Genomic DNA, 19,917 nt, shown 5'->3' on the forward strand with positions numbered 1-19,917 from the left:
ATACTCCCAGATATTTTACAGAAGTAACTGTTACCAGTGTTTTTTTGCTATCATATAATCATACAATAAAGCATCCTTCTTTCTATGTATTCGCAATACATTACATTTGTCTATGTTAAGGGTCAGTTGCCACTCCCTGCACCAAGTGTCTATGGGCTGCAGATCTTCCTGCATTTCGCTGCAATTTTCTAATGCTGCAACTTCTCTGTATACTGCAGCATCATCCGCGAAAAGCCGTATGGAACTTCCGACACTATTGAGTACATAAATTCGAAGTTACTCGAGAATGTTTAGGGGCAGGAACTATCGGAATTTTATGAAGTACCTGTAATACGTGTCCAGTTCTGTCTACGATGTGTGTTGACGACCTCTTAGGTGAAAAGAAAGTTTGGTCGTTATTGCTATTTCGAACGTGTTCTTTAAACAGTGTGACAAATTTTCTTTTGCTCTGGCTTTTATTGCAGCTATTATATGTGATTTTGTACTTACCGTAGATTAGTGGTTTTGTGTTACCTGATCGTAACATCAGTTTGGGGTTGTTAGTGGTTCAGAAAACTAGCTGCAGGTTTGTAGGTCTGCGTTAATTGCAGAAAAACTGGTAGATTTATTCAAGATAAAGAGATTGATAAATTGAGCAAGTCAATAATGTGTTGGGCCACCTGTGTCCCTCATGCAAGCAGTTATTTGGCTTGGATTGACAGAAAAAGTTGTTGGTTTCCTCTCGTCCAACTGGTGAGTGGGATCGTCAGACTACTGGACTGGTTGGAGAGCCCTGTCCATAATCCTCCATAATTTCTCTGTTACGGAGGTATCCAGCAAACTTGTTGGCCGATGGAGGGTTTGGCAAGCACGAAGACAAGCAAAGACATTAATTAACTTTTCATAACTCGGATTCACAGTCAAGTGAAATTTCTTGAAAGACATCATGTTTACGCCAGTGTGTATTAAACTTTTTATTTCCACTGTTGCAATTTCGGCCTTAGGCCATTATCAAGCGCAGATGTTTTGGCTTTAAGCCATGTATACTTTATACAAGCTGACACACTTATATGTCGATGCCATTTCCTGTTGTATACACTCGTAACACTGCTAAGTGGTACGTGTGTGGCCGTACTACTTAGCAGCGTTACGAATGTATATAACAGGAAATGGCATCGACATATAAGTGTGTCAGCTTGTATAAAGGATACATGCCTTAAAGCCAAAACATCTGCTCTTGATAATGTCTTCAGGCCGAAATTGCAATAGGGGAAATACAAAGTTTGACAGTCACTGGCGTAAACATGACGTCTTTCAAGCAAAGAAATATTAGTCATGTGTGGAAGGACATTATGTCTCTGAAAAGTGGCTTACGAAGAAGGCAACAAAACGAGGTGTGGAATATCGCCAACGTACCGCTGTGCAGTAAGTGTGCCACGGCTCCTTGGATGACAACCAAAGGTCTTCTGCTATGAAAAGAAATGGCACCTCAGACCAATACTCTTGTCAAGGTCAAGCTGAAGGAGATTTTACCTACCGACATACACGTAGCTGCGTTACACGCCGTCATGTAACGGGCTAAAATTGGGGGCTCTCTAGCGGCAGATAGCTGCAAATGTGTAAACGTGAAGAATAAGGATGTGTAATGTTAATAACATTGGTTTTGTCTGAAAATCGTTAACATTTTTCGCATAAGGAATTTGGAGGTGTTACTTTTCAGCACACCCTCGTAAAATTACTTGGGATTTTTTCGTGTTTAGCTTCATATGTTTTGAACCTACCTGAACACTAAAGCCAGATTGTCACTGATTGGACGGTGTTTTCCGATTAGGCATTTCAGTCAATCTGCAGGTCGTTGGCATAAAAATGATATTTACAGAATGGAAGAGACGAGATATCATTGAGCTACAAGGAGAGCAATAGTGGGCCCAGAACTGACCCCCATGGCACATCCTAAGAGCACATGCTTCCGGAACTTTTCCTTCCCACTGACAACAGTCTGCTGTCTGTTGTTCAAGTAACTTTCAAAGTCTATCAACGAACCATCTTAAAAGTTTAGTTGCTGCATTTATGAGAGCAGTTTGTCAAAGTGAAGGGAACAAATACTCTGCTAAAGTTTAGTTGTGTCGATATCGTGCCACACTATTTTCCATGGTATATTTCAGGTCATCAGTCATCGTAATTAGTGCAGTACTTGTGCTATGAAGACTGTGAATACTGAACTAATAATTGCCATATAAGCTGAATTTGCCTAATCATACAGTCAATTGATCGTCAACAATACATTCTTGGGCTGCAGGAGCGGTGTGTAGGACGCTGACTGTTACCAAAAGTACTAAGGTATTTGCAAATTCTTGATCGCGGTGATGTTCTCACTTGATGCGCTGTACCTTAGGGCCTATCGCTTCGTGGGTTTTTTGACTAATTGATTTTGGTTGCTTCGCGATTCTACTATTCAATGTGCAAAATGTTGCGTATATTAAATCAGCTAAATTGCGATAATTTACTGCCACTGAATTCGAAACTGTCTTTAAAATTTGCGTACTACCTTTACTTGTCGAATCGTCATTATCTGTAAACACGCTTTTTCGCTAACTACAGGGCTCTACCCACGAGAACTGGCAGCGCGAACTTGGTATGTCGTAATTTTCATAATATTGATCATCTTGTCTTAGAGTATGTGTCCATCGGCTGATCAGTATTGTTGGAGTTACGTAAGCATCTCAGTCTTTTAAGAATTGTTATAATAAAGTAGTCATGTTTTGTCGTTACCTCGAAATGGGAATTGCATTGCGATATAATAACACTAACTAGCAATCTTTTAATGATACGCATGCACAATAGCGTTTCGTAAATGCGTTAATAATGTAGGTGACTTCTGCTTTCCTTGAAGTGACCTTTATTCCGAGAAAGTTTATCAGTTACGTCATCAATAAAAAAAGCTTATTTTTTGTATTTTAGCTTTAATAAAGCACTCTAGGTCAAAAAAGGTCACTACATGTATGTTGTGGCACATGTTAATCCAATTTCAGTACATGTATGAATATTAAAGGATATCATACATCATTTGAAATGGCATACGCTAACATACAATCTGAAACATTTCTTGGAAAATGTTTATGCGAGCTCTAATGAACCATCCTAATGAATTATTGATCGTTAACTCTTGAAAAGTGCTGTGATGACTCTTTACTGAGGGATATTATGGAAGAAACGCAGAATATTATTCCATTGCGCGAGGCAGCGGAATGTGTCCTGGTTGACCCAAATTGTTACTAAAAAAACATGGAGTTTCTTTATTTGTAATAGAAAAAGTGTAGCACGTGGATGAATGGCCTGTTAGGATACAGGGCAGGCATTTACAACGAACCAAAGCGGCGGCTGCAAACGATTATCAGTCAAACGGTCTATGTTTGGAACACATAAATGAGCACTGACTCAGAAGAGCAAAGTATGTTAACGTCAACTATATTCTGCAGGAGAAACATTTAGGGAAATTTGATAAACACATTTTACTCCAAGTAACGGAAGCCAGCCGGTACAACGATATTCTATAACGAAAGTATGAATTTCCAGAACTCGGAAAGCGTCAGCTCAGGAGTCATTCACACTGTTTTCTAAATTCACGAGTTATTTAATACTAATATCTGCATTTTAAAATTTTGTCACATTGTTTCTCTTCAGGGCAACATTCGAAACTGTGTCGTAAATCACGGTACTATGACTTTTCAGGACCAAAGTACGTAATGTCAGTAGTAGGGTCTCTTCGTAAAGTGTATGCGAAGTTCTATCATCTTGCGATTTGGGTTCTGTAGTGGAAAAAAGAGAGGAGACCACGCCTGCGAGTGAATGTAAGTCGCCAGCTATGATGCTTACGTATTAATTAGTTTTTTTGAAAGGCATTCCATAAGCGGTGACGAAGCAGGCGAAGGGAAATTGGCCTGCCGCTCCAAGCCAGAGTGGCAAAATTGCTACAGTTCTTTGGAGCCGTAGTCGGCAACCTCTCAGAGCAGCACTTGCAAAATACGTCCTCAATTATTTGCTGGATGTATTCCAATCTCTGTCTTCCTCTACAGTTTTTGCCCTCTACAGCTCCCTCTAGTACCATAGAAGTCATTCCCTCATGTCTTATCAGATGTCCTATCATCCTGTCTCTTCTCCTTATCAGTGTTTTCCACATATTCCTTTCCTCTCCGATTCTGCGTAGAACCTCCTCACTCCTTACCTTATCAGTCCACCTAATTTTCAACATTCGTCTATAGCACCACATCTCAAATGCTTCGATTCTCTTCTGTTCCGGTTTTCCCACAGTTCATGTTTCACTACCATGCAATGCTGTACTCCAGACGTACATTCTCAGAAATTTCTTCTTCAAATTAAGGCTAATATTTGATATTAGTAGACTTCTCTTGGCCATGAATGCCTTTGCTGCTTTTGATATCCTCCTCACTCCGTTCGTCACAGTTTATTTTACTGCCTAGGTAGCAGATTTCCTTAGCTTTATCTACTTCGTGACCATCAATCCTGATGTTAAGTTTCTCGCTATTCTCATTTCTACTGCTTCTCATTACCTTCGTTTTTCTTCGATTTACTCTCAGTCCATACTCTGTACTCATTAGACTGTTCATTCCATTCAGCAGATCATGTAATTCCTCTTCACGTTGACTCAGGATAGCAATGTCATCAGCGAATCGTATCATTGATATCCTTCCACCTTGAATTTTAATTCCATTCCTGAACCTTTCTATTATTTCCATCATTGCTTCCTCGATGTACAGATTGAGTAGTAGGGGCGAAAGGCTATATCCGTGTCATACACCCTTTCTAATACGACCGAGCGAGGTGGCGCAGTGGTTAGCACACTGGACTCGCATTCGGGAGGACGACGGTTCAATCCCGTCTCCAGCCATCCTGATTTAGGTTTTCCGTGATTTCCCTAAATCGTTTCAGCCAAATGCCGGGATGGTTCCTTTGAAAGGGCACGGCCGATTTCCTTCCCTAACCAGAGCTTGCGCTCCCTCTCTAATGACCTCGTTGTCGACGGGACGTTAAACAACACTAACCTAACCTAACCTTTCTAATACGAGCACTTCGTTCTTCCACACTTATTATTCCCTCTTGGCTGTTGTACGTATTGTATATCACTCGTCTCTCGCTATTGATTACCTCTACTTTTCTCAGAATTTCGAACATCTTGCTCCATTTTATGTTGTCGAACGCTCTTTCCGGTTGGCAAATCCTGTACGTGTCTTGATTTTTCTTTCGTCTTGCTTCCATTTTAAACGCATCGTCAGAATTGCCTCTCTCGTGCCTTTACCCTTCCGAAAGCCAAACTGATCGTCATCTAACACATTCTCATTTTTCTTTTCCATTCTTCTTCTGTATATTATTCTTGTAAGCAACTTGGGTGCGTGAGCTGTTAAGCTGATTGTGCGGTAATTCTCGCACTTGTCAGCTCTTGCCGTCTTCGGAAGTGTGTGGATGGCGCTTTTCCGAAGTCAGATGGTATGTCGCCAGACTCATACATTCTACACACCAACGTGACTAGTCGTTTTGTTGACACTTCCCCCAATTATTTTAGAAATTCTGATGGAATGTTATCCATCCCTTCTGCCTTATTTGATCTAAAGTCCTCCAAAGATCTTTTAAATTCTGATTCTAATACTGAATCCCCTATCTCTTGTAAATCGAATCCTGCTTCTTCTGCTATCATATCAGACAAGTCTTCCGCCTCATAGACGCTTTCAATGTATTCTTTCCACCTATCCGCTCTCTCCTCTGCATTTAACAGCCGTTGCATTGTTAATGTTATCACCCTTGCTTTTAATGTCACCGAAGGTTGCTTTGATTTTCCTGTATGCTGAGTCTGTTCTTCCGACAATCATTTCTTTTTCGATGTATTCACATTTTTCCTACAGCCATTTCGTCTTAGCTTTGCTGCACTTTCTATTTATTTGATTCCTAAGCGGCTTGTATTTCTCTATTCCTCTCTTTATTTATGTACTTCCTCCTTTCATCGATCTATTGAAGCAATACTTCTGTTACCCATGGTTTCTTCGCAGTTACTTTCGTTGTACCTATGTTTTCCTTCGCAACTTCCGTGATGGCACTTTTTAGAGATGTCCATTCCTCTTCAACTGTACTGCCTACAGCGCTATTCCTTATTGCTGTATCTATATCCTTAGATAACTTCAAACGTATCTCGTCATTCCTTAGAATTTCCATATCCCACTTCTTTGCGTATTGATTCTTCCTGACTAATGTCTTGATCTTCAGCCTACTCTTCATCACTACTATATTATGATCTGAGTCTATGTCTGCTCCTGGGTAAGCCTTACAATTCAGTATCTGATTTCGGAATCTCTGTCTGACCATGATGTAAAGTAATTGAACTCTTCCCGTATCACGTTGCCTTTTCCAAGTATACCTCCTCCTCTTATGATTTCTGAACAGAGTATTCACTATTACTAGCTGAAATTTGTTACTCAATTAGTCTTTCTCTTCTCTCATTCCTTGCACCAGGCCCATATTCTCCTGTAACCTTTTCTTCTACTCCTTCCCCTTACAACTGCATTTCAGCCTCCCATGACTATTAGATTTTCGTAACCCTTTACGTACTGTTTTACCCTTAATATCCTCATACACTTTCTCTATCTCATCTTCAGCTTGCGACGTCGGCATGTATACCTGAAGTGTCGTTGTCGGTGTTGGTTTGCTGTCGATTCTGAAAAGAACGGTCCTATCACTCAACAGTTCACAGTAACACACTCTCTGCCCTACGAGTCCTACCCCCGTTATACCATTTTCTGCTGCTGTTGATATTCCCTATACTCATCTGACCAGAAATCCTTGCATTCTTTGCACTTCACTTCACTGACCCCTACTATATCCAAATTGAGTCTTTGCATTTCCCTTTTCAAATTTCCTAGTTTCCCTTCCACTTTCACGCTTCTGACATTCCACGCCCCGACTCGTAGAACGTTATTCTTCCGTTGTTTATTCAATCTTTTTCTCATGGTAACCTCCCCCTTGGCAGTCCCCTGCCGGAGATCCGAATGGGCGACTATTCCGGAATCTTTTGCCAATGGAGAGATCATCATGACACTTCAATTACAGGCCACATGTCCTGTGGATACACGTTACCTTTCTTTCATGGAGGGGTTTCCATTGCCTTCTGCATCCTCATGCCGTTGATCATTGCTAATTCTTCCGCCTTTAGGGGTAGTTTCCCACCCCGGAAGTCTTCGGCCGCCAGTGCTGATTATTAATCAGAATTTCACAGCGGTGGGTTTCGAACCCGGGACCGATGACGTTTTGATTATGAATCAAAGACGTTACTCCCCTTTTTTGGTTGATCTCAGTTTGTTCGTTAATGTTCGTTGTATTTTTTCGGGGCCGGCTAGATCCCTTTATAAGGCCATTAAAGGAACATAATTTGCACGTAGTAAGGTGCACTACTCTGGCAGTTCCGAAAAATTCCAAACAGAAGCTTGACGCCTCTGTTATGTAAGCGATGTACATGTGCGAAGGTGCTACTCCTAAGAAGTCGTGGAGGTCTTGTGGTTTGTGGACGATGAGGTAGTTCGAATCTCGCATTTCATTTACTTTATTTTAAATCTATATTTCTTTCACCAGTCGTCACATTATATAATTTATATAGCATTTGAGAGGTGATATATGGCATTTGAGAGGAGATATAATGAAAAAAATCCACCTTTATTTACATGACGTTTCAATTTATGTTTTCCATGTCTGTATGACAAATACCATCCTCCAACGTGAGATGTCGAGAGCACATCCGACGAGTAATTGTACATTACTGCCGGCCGGGGTGGCTGAGCGGTTCTAGGCGCTACAGTCTAGAACCGCGTGACCGCTACGGTTTCAGGTTCGAATCCTGCCTCGGGCATGGATGTTTGTGATGTCCTTAGGTTAGTTAGGTTTAAGTAGTTCTAAGTTCTAGGGGACTGATGACCTCAGAAATTAAGTCCCATAGTGCTCAGAGCCATTTGAACCATTTTTGTACATTACTCTTGTTTTCTGCCACATTGCGACTTACTATGTTACTGATTGTGAATAACGTCGCTCATATCATTATTTATTGAGGTTTCAGTTGGGCTTTCCAAACCCGTCCATCGTCCTTAAAAATTGACTTACAAATAGTAAATAGTCAAATAACATGAAATTCACTACAACTTCACGAAAGTGCCCGAGGTTTGTTTTCATTATGTTACCTCTCAAATTTCACATGAATTAAACAATGTGAATAGTGAAGAAAAAATTATAGATTACAAAATAAATGGTATGTGGAATTCGAACCACCACATCAGCCACGACCCGCTTGCAAACCGCGAACGCACTTCTTGTTTTATTTTTCAGCGGACGTCACACGCTGAGCTACTGAGCCGGCTACCATTTGACCACCATACCATGATTTCTTACAACCAGCACCTTCGCACAGATAAATCAGTTACACAATAGACGCTTAAAACTTCTCTTGCAGTTTTCTCGGAATTGCCAGAGTAGAACAACTTAGTAGTTGCACGTTATGTTGCTTTAATGGCGTAAGAAAGACGTACAAAGTTTGAAGTAAACTCGTGGTCCCAACGTCGTGGCCTTCTCTTGTATGGTAACGAATCGATAATTTAATGGGATTACTGAGAGAGAGCGCCACTTGAAAGACTTGCCTTGCTAGATGGTAGCGCTCCAAATGTGCTACAGTGGGAACTAAAACTAACCGCCACCATTTAGTCGTGAGACACCATCATTTGTGTTTATACGCATGTTCATTGCACTATTTCAGTGCATCGAACTAACATCTTTACTACACATGGTAAGTTTTTCCGGTCTGGTTTCACTGTTTTCGTACACTACAAACTATGCTTTTCCTTTAAGGTATATAGCACTCTCCAAAGAGAATTTAGTGAACTGTTGTATTTAGGTTTAAATTGTAAATGGCCGCATAGGGTAAGTTGGAGGAATGTACTTGGAGGACAAGATGACAAATTCATCATCTTGTCCGAACATTTCGTAAATTATCTTAATGATATTTCCAATTTCTTTCGCAGTACTCAACATGGGTAACAAATAAAAAAGAAAGACCAATAGATAGCAATGGCCACAGAAATCTATGACCCTAGCTGGGCAGGAGATAAAGAAGGTGCGGCAGTGTAGCCAACCGCGAAAAAGTACTCTCTTCCAGAAGTTATGCTACACTGATGCGTTACGCCAAGAAATACACGAAAGAAGTAAGTATTTTTGAATGCAATACCTCAGTTTTAAGTTGTAGCCACCACAGGAACTAAATGTAATGGCCTATAATGAATGTATTACGTTCGAAAAAATTAAATTTTATTTATTTTTCAAACAATGCCGACCAGCGCCGGACGGTTTCTGTGTAAATTCACTGATGAGCAGCTGTAATCCTCAATGAATAGGTCCAGGACCTGGACAAAAGAGCCTTCGGCTTAACAAGGGAACAGTTTGCAAAACTCGCCTTTGACTACGCTGGAACACTGCAGATTCCACAGCGCTTCAACAAAGAACAAAAGAAAGTGGCTAAACACTTGATCCAGAGCTTTAAGGACAAATTCAACTTTTCCCTCAGAAAACAAGAAGCTATATCTGCAGCCAGACTGGCAGCTTTTAAGAAAATAAGCGTTGAAGCGTTCTTTAATCTGTTCTCACAGATTCAAGCTGAGAAGTATGGGCCTCATCAAATTAATAATGTAGATGAGACTGGCTGCCCAACTGCTCCCACTAAAAATTTCAGTGTCTTAAGCCGAAAAGGAAATAGCAGGGTTATCAAATTATGTGCTTCTGAAAGGGATGTGAACGTTAGTGTAGCATGCAGTTTCAATGCTGTTGTCATTATGTCCCACCTTTCTTCATATTCACCAGGGTGCAGATACAGCAGCACTTTATGAACAATTCAACGCCCGGTTCTGTAAGTGTGTATAACGAATCTGGGTTGATGAACGCTGAAACCTTCATCTTGTGGCTACAGCATTTCATAAACAATGCAAGGTCAAGCAAGGGAAACCCAGTTCACCAGCGGCAATGGAGGGCGAAGCTTTGACAATGCCAGCCACTCGTGCTGTCGAAACGTCAGGAAAATCATTAGATGAACGTCGGCCGAAGAACCCGAAACAGAAGCCAATAGACAGTTTGTCAACAAGTGGGCACGAAAGCTTTAACAATTCTGTAAACCCAGTTCTGGTGGATAGCCATACATGACATGTTACACTGAATGCTGTCAATATTTGTCGAAAAAATCATGTTAGTTTACTGGGTTTTCCTCCACATATCAGCAATCGTATGCAACAGGTGGATGCGGATTTTTATGGCCTATTTAAAACTGCCTAGAGCGGGGCTTGATTACTTAATGGGACATCCAGGAAAAGTGATAACCATTAAAAGTCGTTGCTAGGTTATTTAACGTAGCAAACAGTAAGGTTGGTACAATGTGTACAGCTGTAAACGGCTTTAAAGCAACTGAATTAGTTCCACAGAATTCGCAAATACTCAGTGATTCTGAGTGTGAGCCAACGATGGCACAGAGCGGCCACACAATGCCTCAATGCTTAGACGGGACGAAAAAGAAGTATCTGAACCATCTGACGCCGCTGCAGCCTATCTGGATGGCTTGTGCTCTTGAAGTTTACACTGATGAACCTGCAAAACCTGGACCACCTTTTGTAGGATCATCTTACTTTGCCCTGCCTCCTTTACCTGATGCTGCAAGAAAAGAAACGAAACAGAGGAAGAAGTTGCCCTCATTCCACATCACAAGCAGTCCTGTCAAAAGAGCTTTACAAAATAAAGAATCTGAAAAGAAACCCAAAGAAAAGAAGAAAGAAGAAAACCAAAAGGAAAGAGATGAAAAACAGAATGCCAAAAAGAAGAAAAAATGAAAAAAGTAAAAATAAATGTGATAAGATTTTTCAGATATAATGAAGACGACGACAATTTCGAGCTGTTCGGAGAATAACTTTGTACAGTTTTCAATGACTATGTAAAATCAGAGGCTGGGTATGGTTGTTCTCGCTGTCATGAAATGGGCCCAAGGTGCTTGTACTGGGCTCACTGCTACAGAAGCAAAGCGTCAAGCATATAAATGCAACTACTGTGCTTAAGATAAAATTATTTTTTTATGCTTATTCATTTGTGCTTTCCTTCGCCGTCTTGTCCACCTACCTACGTCATCTTACCCGCAAACGAGAGTAACATGACGAATTTAACGTCAATTTTAAAATGTGACAAAATCGCTATTAATGGTGGATTTAGAAAAATTATAAAATCAGAGACAAAAATAAAACTATAACGGTGTCGTTGAATTACTAATGTAGGCAATCGGTTCAAAGCATGAGGGTAAAAAATTCGAAAGTTTGTTGTCGTCATCTTACCCTCCCTTTCCCTAATAATGTAGCTCCAGAATAATGAAAGGAGAGTGAACATATGGCAACAGATGAGAAAAACAGAAGAATTTCGTCTACAAACTACTTCAGGGTTTGATAAATCACTAATTTTCTGCGTTTCATAGCTCCACAATAGTTGTTTCTTTCCGAACACTTTCACTTCGGTGCAGTAGGAAGCCATTTCCAAATGGCACAATAGCATAATTTATTAATACAAAGTCTCAGCAGTACGAGCAACGATCCTAAACAATAGCGATGGATATCCCTTCTTCTCCTACAGCAGAACAGTTTACTACACATGAGCTGTGACATACTTTTAAGCTAAGTACATTCCAGATATCGAACGACCATTACTGAGATTCCTATGACAAACGTGTAATTTGTGGTACTTTTGAGCGATATTTCTCAGAACTAGTGACAAGACATTCAGAATGTACAGAGCCAAACTTACGCCGCACCATAGTCACGTGACTGCTGGCAACAAAAATTCCATTCTGTGCAACTGAACGCTTACTCCATACATATTCATACACTAAGTCAATTGTGATGTCACTGTAAAACAGTCGACTCCTCTATCGACTACATGTAAGTGACAATGATCAGCTATATGTAATATTTTTCAGAACGAATGCAACATGTCAAAGGATGCAGTGTGATGATGTGTAAATTCAAGGTGGAAGGGAGAGAAAGGAAAGGAAACGCAAGGGATTACTGATGAAAGCTACATCGGGACATACGCGGAATGAGCAACGACGAATGAAATTATATGCTGGACGGGGATTCGACCCCGGGATATCCTGCTTACTATGCAGGTCCGTTAACCACTGCGCCACCTGGGGCATAGTAGTCAATGCACCTGGTTCAGATCCCGGTCTATTACACATTTTCAATCGTCGCCGCTGATTCCGCGTAATGTCCCGATACAGCTGACATTTGGAATCCCTTCCTTATCTTACATATAACATATCATAGATGCGGATACCGCGAGTTTTGCGTTCTTTCGGACACTTTTCAAGCAATGTAATTAAGTGTGGTATCTCAGGACCTGTTTCCCTTAGCGCTGAATTTGCAGCTGGAACTCTGCTTGTTAAATTATGTCAATTTACGTTTTGAATAATAGGTCGTTTTAAAGTGACGTGTTCGGTACTTCCTGGATTAATGAACATGAAGTGTACGTGACAAATGCATGGCACAGTGCTCTCTTGTACTACAAATATTACGACCGGTTTCGTTCATTGTCCGTCCTTGTGGTAGAAAAATTACAATCAACAACACATGTCATACACATACGAAGAATTTGATGATACACTACTGGCCATTAAAATTGCTACACCAAGAAGAAATGCAGATGATAAACGGGCATTCATTGCACAAATATGTTATACTAGAACTGACATGTGATTACATTTTAACGCAATTTGGGTGCATAGATCCTGAGAAATCACTACCCAGAACAACCACCTCTGGCCGTTATAACGGCCTTGACACGCCTGGGCATTGAGTCAAACTGAGCTTGGATGGCGTGTACAGGTACAGCTGCCCATGCAGCTTCAACACGATACCACAGTTCATCAAGAGTAGTGACTGGCGTATTGTGACGAGACAGTTGCTCGGCCACCATTGACGAGACGTTTTCAATTGGTGAGAGATCTGGAGAATGTGCTGGCCAGGACAGCAGTAGAACATTTTCTGTATCCAGAAAAGGCCGTACAGGACCTGCAACATGCGGTCGCGCATGTAAACTTTCGCAGGGATCGAATGAAGGGTAGAGACACGGGTCGTAACACATCTGAAATGTAACGTCCACTGTTCAAAGTGCCGTCAATGCGAACAAGAGGTGACCGAGACCTGTAACCAATGGCACCCCATACCATCACGCTTGGTGATACGCCAGTATGGCGATGACGAATACACGCTTCCAATACGCGTTCACCGCAATGTTGCCAAACACGTATGCGACCATCATGATGCTGTAAACAGAACCTCCATCCATCCGAAAAAATGATGTTTTTCCATTCGTGCACCCAGGTTCGTCGTTTAGTACACCATCGCAGGCGCTCCTGTCTGCGATGCAGTGTCAAGGGTAACCGCAGCCATGGTCTCCGAGCTGATAGTCCATGCTGCTGCAAACATCGTCGAACTGTTCGTGCAGATTGTTGTTGTCTTACAAACGTCCCCATCTGCTGACTCAGGAATCGATACGTGGCTGCACGATCCGTTACTGCCATGCAGATAAGATGCCTGTCATCTCGACTGCTAGTGATACGAGGCCATTGGGATCCAGCAAGGCGTTCCGTATTACCCTCATGAAGTCACCGATTCCATATTCTGCTAACAGTCATTGGATCTCGTCCAACGCTAGCAGCAATGTCGCGATACGATAAACCGCAATCGCGATAGGCTACAATTAGACCTTTATCAAAGTCGGAAACGTGATGGTACGCATTTCTCCTCCTTACACGAGGCATCACAACAACGTTTCACCAGGCAACGCCGGTCAATTGCTGTTTGTGTATGAGAAATCGGTTGGAAACTTTCCTCATATCAGCACGTTGTAGGCGTCGCCACAGGCGCCAACCTTGTGTGAATGCTCTGAAAAGCTATTCATTCGCATATCACAGCATCTTCTGTAGCACGTCATCTTCGTGGTGTAGCAATTTTAATGGCCAGTAGTGTAGTTATCGTAGATGAAGAGATGTATGACAGGTGATATAACTGTAATTCGTCTACGGTAAGGATGGTTAGTGACCGAAACCTGTCGTAATACATACGAAGGCGTGCTTAAAAGTAATGCCTCCGATTTTTGTGTGTAAAAACTCTTGAAGCTTTTTAAATAAAACATTAAACATCTTTATTATTCATGTCCACTACATAAGTGGAATATTCTGCTGCTAAAGGGCTCCCAGTTGTATCTGTAGTATTGCGGTGTTTAATGTAACTACGTCGGTACGCGAGAAGCAGCGTGCTGCAATCCAATTTCAAGTTGGAGGAATTTTTCCGCACATGGCAGAACACGCGTGAGCGCTGCAGCATCTGCAACAATCCGGTGCCTTTGGTTCACTGTCATCAGTCATATTCCATATAGTCCTGGCTTATCCACATCCCATTTTCATCTGTTTCCAATACATAAAGAACACCTTAGAGGACTTCTGTGTAATAGTGATTAAGTGGTGCAAGGAGAGGTGAGATTGTGGCTCCGTCAACAAACATTCTACAGTGATGGTATGAACAAACTGTTCTCTCGTTGGGAGACATGTGTTCATCGCCGGCGTGACAATGTTGAAAAAGAATGTATACATCAATAATAAAGATATTGAATGTTAATAACGTTTTCCTTATTTGAAAAGCCTTCTACGTTTTCACATAAAAATTCTGATGCGTTACTTTCCAGCGCATTTTCACAAGTTTTGTAAGACAGCATTGTATTATGCAGTTTTCCAAGTGCCAAAATAACGTCACTAGCTTTCATTTATGTATAAATTCGGTGTAACCTGTATAAATCCAGCTATGTTCATAACCCCCATAGTTCCAGTAACTAAACTCACTTTGTAAAATACATAGTTTGCTAGTAAATACTCCGCATATGATAATGAATTTGGAGTCCTAGCTAACAGGCAGTGAAAAGTTTTTAAAAAGCAGCCTGTTGCAATTTCCATGAAAGTAATCCGTTATTTTAACGACAAGCGGAATTCAACGTCCAGAATGGATCAGTTAACTGTGCATTATCGTCTACAAAAACTACTGTTCCAATTTTCTCGAACTTCATTATGGACACCAACAGTCAATTTCATGCATGTCGTGTGTCCACTCGTTCAGTCAAAGGCAGAGCTTCAGTCCCATACGGAAGGGCGTTGTCTAGAAGTTTCAGAAACATTTATTTGTCAGTATGGTAACAGTTTCATCTACCCCGTTATTTAGTAGGGAACTGGTAATAACTTGTGTTGCTGTACTACACATTACCGAAGGGAGGAAGATCTGGTGTGTTGCACCTTACGAAAGGGAGGAAGATTTGGAAAGTAGACCGATGAGATATCTATGGAATCCTACGGAGATGAGGCGATAGAACCTGCTCTACTTCTAGTCAACTTGTTCTAGCAGCCATTAAAACGAAACAACCAGTCATAGTTAACTATTTTACAGGCCATTAAAAGGAAACATCATGCGTTGTCTTATTCGAAACGATAAAGACGTTATGAATTAGTTATCAAGATTAGTAAAGAAATTCACAATAGGGAAGAGCGTTGTATGTATAGCATAGTGTACCTAGAACCACAATATGTTTTTAGAATCACAGGAAGGAATGCGAGCTAGAGACCACCATAAGAAGTTTCCACCATTTTCTACAGTTTTTTTGTTATTAGACATGAGGTTCCGTTTTGTACAGCATTTGTAAATATTCGAATTTCGCGTTCTACTCATTTAAGTGCAGTACAATGTTTTAAAGCTCTTTGAAATTTATTGGTAATTTATCAGTTACAGAATTTTGTGCTGAGTAAATTGCTATATATTGTCTCAGATGACGAAAAAAAAAACAAGTTCCAGTAGGATGCAGTGGATAAAATGTTGGACACTCATTTGAAGGAACACGAATTCGAGACCAACACTCTCTGTAAATTTTAATTTGAATTTTTACTTCCACAATCTTCTAATGTGTCGAGAACCAGTATTATGGAAGTTTGTTCCTTGCTCTCGTGTGTGTGAGTTACGTCTTCAGTAAATCTTCATTGAATTTAAACCAGTGTTATTGGATCACCTACCTGTTTCTATGGACATGTTATCGTTGCCGGTCACGTGACGTTATTCTGGTGGAGACGCCGGGTATCTGAACTTGTCATCACATACACCCTTGGCGACACCATGGCTCCTATCAGGCCGCGACAGAGGCGTCGTTACCTGGCGAGAAACCAGACTTCGAGCCAGTCTCTTCTGAGTGGAAGCAGTCGGAGACACCAACGGTTTGCCAACAAGTAAGACAACCTGCTGTGATAGAAGAGAGACTGGCGTATCACCAAGTTCAACAACTGGGACGATACAGTGTGCTTGGTTCAAATGGCTCTGAGCACTACGGGACTTAACTTCTGAGGTCATCAGTCCCCTAGAACTTAGAACTACTTAAATCTAACTAACCTAAGCACAACAAACACATCCATGCCCGAGCCAGGATTCGAGCCTGCGACCGTAGCGGTACATTGTGTTTGACTATTGTATTTATCTGCTTGGAGGGGACCGTCAAATAGTAGTATGAAACAACGACGATAGACTGACAAGATGGGGGTGTTCCAGGTGAAATTGCGGAAGTATTTCAGAAACACACAGTGACAGAAACGCCAGGATGGAGAAACATAAAATTTATTGAGAAGGTGGGTCTCGAACTCAGGACTAAGACGGCGTCCAAAACTTTATCCACTACTCCACACTTTTTGAAACTTTTCTGTGTTCTCATCTACAGCACTTGTCTGTCCTTAAGAGAGCAACATCTCGATGTCCGGAAACGAGTCATCGGTCCTGCATACACCACCTCCCAACATTTTGTACTCACTTTGACATGGCGAACTAAAAGCTCCAGCACGCCTCAACAGAGTTGGCCAAACCTATAATGTCGACATAAATTCTACGAAGAACGTCGCCAAAGCGAGCAATTACTATTGGTGACTGGAAAATGTAAGGTCGACGACTCGATCCAGATCTATGAAACATCAAGATGTTGTTCTCTCAAGAAGGGAACAATGTTGCAGATAAAAGGTCATAAATTCGACACCCAATCTTTCTGTAATTTTAATTTGAACATTCACTTTTAGTAACTTCTACATATATGATGAACAAGATTTCTCTCTCTCTCTCTCTCTCTCTCTCTCTCTCTCTCTCTCTCTCTCTGTCTGTCTGTCTCTCTCTCTCTCTCTCTCTCTCTCTCATATATACGGAATGGGAAGTGTCTTGAAATGAGGGTATACGATGAACATCAACAAAAGCAAAACGAGGATAATGGAATGTAGTCGAATTATGTAGGGTGATGCTGAGGGAATTAGATTAGGAAATGAGACACTTAAAGTAGTAAAGGATGATGGTCGAATTAGAGAGGATATAAAATGTAGACTGGCTATGGCAAGGAAAGCGTTTCTGAAGAAGAAACGTTTGTTAACATCGAGTATAGATTTAAATCTCAGGAAGCCGTTTCTGAAAGTATTTGTATAGGGTGTAGCCACGTATGGAAGTGAAACATGGACAGTAAATAGTTTGGACAAGAAGAGAATAGAAGCTTTCTAAATGTGGTGCTACAGAAGAATGCTGAAGATTAGATGGGTAGAGCACACAACTAGTGAGGAAGTATTGAATAGGATTGGGGAGAAGAGACGTTTGTGGCACAACTTGACTAGAAGGAGGGATCGGTTGGTAGGACATGTTCTGAGGCATCAAGGGATTCCAATTTAGTGTTGGAGGGCAGCGTGGAGGGTAAAAATCGTAGAGGGAGACCAAGAAATGAATACACTAAACAGATTCAGAAGGATGTAGGCTGCAGTAGGTACTGGGAGATGAAGAAGCTTGCACAGGATAGAGTAGCATGGAGAGCTGCATCAAACCAGTCTCAGGACTGAAGACCACATCGTCGTTGACTTTAAACCAGATGTTGTTAATTACCTAGCTACGTCTAAGGACGCCTGGTTCTTGCTAGCTATATGACAATATTTTTAGAACTATTTGTCTAACTTGAAAATTAAGCCATACTTTTTCCGTCATGCACCGTCATATACCTTGAGACAGAAGAAGGTTTTTTACCACGGAATATGTGATACTTCCAAATGAACGCAAATTCGTTTATGTTTTAACAGCTTCACCTGTCTCGAAAAGGGAAATTTGTCCTAGTTTCTAACAGCTTCCATTTCAAAACATAGTTATCTTGTAACTGGGTTTTGATAACACTTCTGTTTGATTTTATTTCACTTATTGATCGTTGGTTATAATGTAATAGATATACGATTAAGTACAGCACTTACAATAGTCCGCAGCTCGTGGTCGTGCGGTAGCGTTCTCGCTTCCCGCGCTCAGGTTCCTGGGTTCGATTCCCGGCGGGGTCAGGGATTTCCTCTGCCTCGTGATGACTGGGTGTTGGGTGGTGTCCGTAGGTTAGTTAGGTTTAAGTAGTTCTAAATTCTAGGGGACTGATGACCATAGATGTTAAGTCCCATAGTGATCCGAGCCATTTGAACTTACGGTACCATCTAGATTTTCTCGATTGCATCACTTTTAAATTTTAGTAGAATATTTGTTCCAAGGTACGTGACCCTCCCGTATCTTGGATTATATTTTCACATTTGGAACAATGTTAATTATTTGAAGTAGTTTCCGTAATTTTAGAAAAAGTCTGCAACACACGAAAAGTGAATACCATAATTTATATATGAAATAAGAAAATATATTAAACTTGTATTACAGGGTCAGTAGACGAAAAATTCTGAAACTTTTACTCTGGTAAAATGCTCTCCCCTACTATGGTACTTGCATTTCAAAAAAAGTTACGCAAGCTTTACTTAAATTGGGTAAAGTGGCACCATGTCCAAAAGTATACCAATGACCAGAATGTTTTGCGCCATGTTCAAAATCGTAAAGGTATTCACAATACTGCTGTAACAACATACAGTATTTTCATGTCTTAAACAAGCAAGCACACTCGCGCGAGCGCGCTCGCATACACACACACACACACACACACACACACACAGACACACACGAATTTGGTGCCTTGTACAAAATGACCTGTATAATTTACCAAAATTTGTAATCTTTTCCTAGACTGCATTAATTGGAACTTATTCAAAGTATCCAGACGACCTGTATTATTTATCAAAAGTATGTAAAGGGTGTAACTTACAGGAATTCCACATCCAGATTTTTCTATCACCGTACAAAACACTCGTGCTCTGCAAAAATACTGTACCCAGGAGGCACCTGCTTTTTCATCTTAGGCCTAAATGAGGCAAACCAGGTCAAGCACAATTTTAGGGGGAAGATGATAACAACATACACAATGATTATGTCAAGTGTCACAGCGTTAATTTCACATTTAAGATGTTCATCAAAATATGCAAAGATTTTAACTTACAGTAGTGTTAGGTCCTAAATGTGTATAAAAATATATATTACAAAAGCACATAGAGTGTTTATGTGAAGTGTTACAATGGTATTTCCACATCTAAAATATCTGTCGAAATACATAAATGAAATATGCATTTCTAGCATGACCTTCCTTTAGAGTATGTTACCCGCAATACAATGATCGAACTATGAGCACCTGATGTTTTGAGTAGTTTTGAATTCTTCACCTCACCAAACACTATTTCAGTGGGGGGGGGGGGGGGGGGGGGGGGAATACAATGTATCACGTTCTAATCTACAAAAATATGAAAGATGATACTTGACTGCTAATACTGCTTCTTATTACATTTTATCTAGGCCTACTGGAGCTCATGAACAATTATGAGTTTTCCTAGGAGGTTATGTTATTTACCAGTCAGCCCAGTAGTTC

This window comes from Schistocerca gregaria, chromosome 2 (genome assembly GCF_023897955.1).
Source record: "Schistocerca gregaria isolate iqSchGreg1 chromosome 2, iqSchGreg1.2, whole genome shotgun sequence".
Classification (NCBI taxonomy): Eukaryota; Metazoa; Arthropoda; class Insecta; order Orthoptera; family Acrididae; genus Schistocerca; species Schistocerca gregaria.